Below are 5,095 nucleotides of genomic sequence, written 5' to 3' on the forward strand. Positions count from 1 at the left end.
ATTAATCAGAACTGGCTTTGACAAGCACTATGGCAATTGGACAATTAAAACAGACTTTCAAGGGGGGATAAAAAGAAGAATGGACTGGGGAGAAAGGTAGAGAAAATAGTGCAACAGTGAATGAATGAGAACCCCAAATCTCTGTAAATGTTCATTAAAATTAATAAAATTTAATTTAAAAAAAGAAGGTTTCATTCATCTATTTTATTCTCTCCTGGGTGCAGGTTTTCAGTGATGCTTGGAAGACTGTTCATACTGTAGATTAGGGTTTCTAGAGTTCTTCCAAGCTTTTCTCTGATGATATTTATAGTCCTTGGTTTTACTCCCAGATCCTTGATCCATTTTGAGTTGGGTTTTGTGTATGGTATGAAGTGTGGATATTACTTGAATTTCCCGCAGATAGTTTTCCAATACCATTCATTAAAGAGGCTGTTATGTCTTCACTTAATTGAGTGTTTCTCCTTGTCAAAAATCAGTTGACCATAGGTAGATGAGCTGATTTCTAGGTATTCAATTCTATTCGATTGATCTATGTTTCACTGTACAGGTACCACACTGTCTTGACCACCATGTCTGTGTAGAAGGATTTGAGATCTTATCTTGTTTCTCTTTTCCAAGAGTGCTTTACTAATTATGGATCTCTTTCCATGCCAGAAGAAACTGGAAGTTATTTTTCCATGTTGTTGAAGAATGGGATTGATATTTGTATTGGGATTGCATTGAACTTGTAGATTGCTTTTGGTAGAATTGTAATTTTCACATTACTGAATCTTCCTATCTATTAGCATGGTATATTGATTCCATTTCACCAGGTCTATTTTTGTTTCTTGTTGTAATATTTTGTAATTACTTTGAATAGGTCTTTTGTATTTAGTTATATTTGCTTCCAAGTATTCTATTTTTTAAGGGAATTGCACAGTTTCTTTTCAAACACACTCAAAGTGTGAGGGATCATCTGCTCCTCTCCCATGCATTTGGCTTAATGTAGAACTTATTCCCAACCCCTATATTGTCAAGGCAAGACACACACACACACACACACACACACACACACCCATGCCCAGGAAGGGCCAAGGCAAGTGAAAAGCTGGGAGGAAAACGGATAAAGAGCTGGTGAGAGGATAGAATTCAAGTATTCACAATTCCCCCATGCCCATCCCAATTACACTGTGCCCAGGCCCTGAGGGAGAAAGGGGTAAATTCTGGGGTTCTTAGTGTTGTTGCTAACCTTATCTCATGCAGAATCCTCAAGATGATCTCCCTCTCTTTTCCTGATAACAATCTATATCCTGAACCCTTGCCGTAGGACCAGGAGATTGCAGCACCCCACTTAATCAAAGCCCCTTCTTTCTTCACATGGAGGCATTAGAGGGGCACAGGACTTCTTTTACCAGCAGTGAATGGCTAGGAAGCAGGGGCATATTAAGGTGAGGGGAAGGTGAGAAAAACAAAATCAGAAGGTAGTGTTGGAATTTTTATAAGACAGCTATTGTCTGTACTGTTTCCTTGCCTGACCCCAGGGTCAGAATCCCTAAATGTAGCCAAAAAGGTAATGTGGGATGGGGGCTTGGAGAGCCAAGCTGGTCTACAGGCTCTCAAGTCTGTGATGTACAAGGATGGCCAGTGCTGAGCTCTAGTCCCAGTTCTCAAGCTCTCACCTTCCAAAACAAGCCAAATCCTGGGAACACAGGGCAGGCCTGTCAATCCACACTTCCAAGATGCCTGGGAGTGGTAGAATAGGTTGGGGTCAGGGGTGTTTCCCAAGGGTTTTATAAAAATTTTAAACCATTAAAAAGTTCATAGAGAGGAGAAGTGGCTCCCAGCCTGTCTCTCCAGGGGACAATTCTCCCCAGTGCCCAGCAGATACTGCTGAGGGGATCCCAAAGAGCTGAGGGAGGAGGCTGCATCCTCCTTTCAGAAAAGATGGGGCCCAGAGGACAAGCTCATTAGCAATGTTGAGGCCTCTCTGCAGCCTGACCAATCACAGTTTAGTTGAACTGTGGTCCAAATTGAAGTGTCCACTTGCTAAAAGTTCTGTACTCTTGCAAGGAAGGGAAAGAAAGGAGATGGGAGAAGGCTTGAAGTCCAGGCAGGTGTCTCAACTGGGACCCCAAAATTTCAGTACCACGAACTGATCCAACAGAACCACAGTCAGAACTATCACCACATTCAGAATGGGGCCATTGCTCAAGTTCAGGGCTGCTACCCAGCTGCCCCTCTGAGCTATTCACCAGGCAATGTAGTTGTGTAGCATGTTAGAAATGAAGTGGGTCACCTGGCCCAGTAAGCCGGTTAGGCAGTACTCCTAGACATGCAGGGCCAGGCGATAGCCAAAGCCCAGGTGAGCCACCATATGACCCCAGATGATGTCACTCTCAAACAGGCTCAAGACAATCTTCATGAACAATTGGTAAGCATTCTGTCGTTTCAGCTGCAAGTGCTGCAACATGTTTTGGAACTCTGTGTCATAGCACTGGTTGATGTCATCCCCAGTGATGGCGAGCTGCCGACCCACCTGCCTCATGGCATTGTTAGGCTCATGGTGCAAAGAAATTATCTCTGGGTCAGTGGGGGTGGCCACCTCTTCAGCCTCTGGCTCCTACTGGTGGCGGTATTAGACATAGCTTCAGAAAACTTCCACTATGTACTGGGCTACCTCCTCCTCTGATGTGGAGGATGGAGTAGGGTCTTAGCAGCCCTGCCCAGGAGGGTCAGGACATTGTCTAGATGCCATATTTCAAGTCCTTGTAGAGAAGAGTGCCAGCTTGTTCTGATCCTGGCCTAGACTGAGGATAGCTCAGCAGTGTTGAAGCCCAGGGTGCCAAGGGCTGGTGGCTGCTCCCTGAGACAAGGTGTCTGCCAGTGTACAGCTTCCAGGAACCAGCATCAGGGCATTTCTTGTGCCTGTATGCTGCCTTAGCTTGTCCTGCTTAGCCCAAAGGCCAAGTATTTAATCTTGTAGTTAGCTACTGTGAGGGGAATTGTTTTTATTAGCCCTATTTCTGTATTCTCTTTGTCACTGTAGAGAAATTAAATTTATTTTTGTATGTATATCTTGTTTCCTGCCACTTTGCTGAATTAGTGAACTATGTCCAGTGGGGGTTTTTTGCTGAGTCATCAGGATTTTCTAGGTATACTATTATATCATCTGCACATAGACATAATTTTACCTCTTAATTGCCAATTTGGACACTCTTATTTTCTTCTCTTGTCTTATTGTTCTTGCTAAACCTTCCAATATGATATTGAATAGGAGAGATGATAATGGGCATCCTTACTTAGTTCCTGTTCTCAGAGGGAATATCTTGAATCTCTCTCCAATGAGAATGATGTTGGCTTTTGGGTTTGCTTATATACTTTTAATTGTGTTGAGGAAATTACCCTCTACTCCTATTTTGTTGAATGTTTTAATCAGGAAAGGGTGTTGGATTTTGTCAAAGTCCTTTTCTGCATGAATTGACAGCATCATGTGGTTCTTATTCTTTGCTTTGTTAATGTGATGAATTACATTGATTGTTTTTCTTATGTTAAACCATCCTTGCATACCTGTTATGGATCCCATTTGGTCTATTGGATTCTATTGCCCAGGATTTTATTGAGAACTTTTGCATCTATGTTCATGAGAAAATGCCCTATAGTTTTCTATTTTGATGATGTCTTTCCCTGACTTTTGTATGAAGGATATGCTTGCTTCATAGAATGAGTCAGGGAGAATTCCATCTTTTTTCTATTTTCTGAAATACTTTATGTAGAATTGGTGACAGCTCTTCTCTGAATGTTTGCTAAACTTTACTATTAAAACCATCTGGTCCAGGGCTTTTTTTAAATTGGAAGTTGTTTTATTACCTGTTTAATTTCTTCTTTTGTAATGGATCTGTTCAGGTGTTCTACTTTGGTCTGTGTCAATTTAGGTAGGTAGATTTTTAATTTCTAAGTATTTGTCTATATAGTTTTTCATTTCTTAATAGGATTATTTGTGCTTTTTCTTTCTTTTCCTTTGTGAGCTTTGGTAGTTGTTTGTCAATTTTATTTACCTTTTTGAAGAAGCAACTCCTGAACTTGTTGATGGTTTCAATCATTTTTCTGTTTTCCATTTCATTTATTTCTGCTCTAATTTTTATAATTTTTTGAGGGTGTTAGGTTTTCTTGCTGTTCTTTTTTCAACTTGTTGGAGATGTTGGGTCAAAAATCATTATCATTTTTTCTTCCATTTTGATGTGTTTATCTCAGAACTTTCTCACTTGAAATCACAAAGGAGGAGGAACAGTTGCAAACAGACTCTACTGATTAGAATGTGAGAAGTATGAATGTAGGAAAATTGGAGATTGTTAAGGCATAAATATTGACACACTAGGCATTGGTGAAATAAAATGGGTTGGCCTGGGACATTTTGGATCAGCTAATCATATGATTTACTACACTGGATAAGAAAAAGTGGGGAGGGCGGAGGCAGAGACAGCGTGGTGAGCTGCAGGAGCAGCGAGCTACTTAAAGCAGGGCCATTATGGCCTTCCACAGACTTTGGCTTATTGATAATTGAACATTTAAACAGCTGATGACTGGCCCTCAGTGAAGATCGAGGCTCAACAACAGGAATTCAAGGATTCCCAAGGAGAAATGGGTGAGTCTCGTGGCTCCCAACCCCCCCACCCCCCCGCAGAGCCCGTGTTTCGCTGCACAGCCACTGCAGCTCCATGAGTCTTCCACAGCCAGAACGAATGGATTCCCTCACCCAGGATGGATGCTGGGCACTGGCCCTCCTCAAGACTGGTACAGCGAAGCCACCACACTGCTGCAAGGTGGACTCGTCCTGGAAAGAATTCTTGGAGCCAGGATGGTGGCTGTGGGAGAAGCGGGTGACCGCTGGCCACCCGCACAAGAGGGGCCACGCGCACACCGAGCCCCCATGCGGTGGCGCAAGCCCAGTGGCTGCTTAGGCTGGGGGAGGGGGGCTGCGTGCCTCCCGCCAGCCTCCTGCGCTGGGGGGGGGTGCTCACCCAGCCGGCTGCCTGCATAGGAGGTGGGGGATGGGATGCATGCCCACCATCTGCAGGTTTGGGTTTCCTTGGACAGGCCAAAGAAGACAATTACCTAT

At 43.3% G+C, this 5,095-nt stretch overlaps 1 pseudogene; it reads right to left on the bottom strand.

Annotated features, from left to right (window-relative positions):
• Nucleotides 1-2,098: 2,098 nt before the first annotated feature.
• LOC102862361 lies at nucleotides 2,099-2,734 on the bottom strand (annotated as a pseudogene).
• Between the last annotated feature and the right edge of the window lie 2,361 nt (nucleotides 2,735-5,095).

Source organism: Elephantulus edwardii, unplaced genomic scaffold (genome assembly GCF_000299155.1).
Source record: "Elephantulus edwardii isolate Elephantulus edwardi_28Jun2011 unplaced genomic scaffold, EleEdw1.0 scaffold00209, whole genome shotgun sequence".
Lineage (NCBI taxonomy): Eukaryota > Metazoa > Chordata > Mammalia > Macroscelidea > Macroscelididae > Elephantulus > Elephantulus edwardii.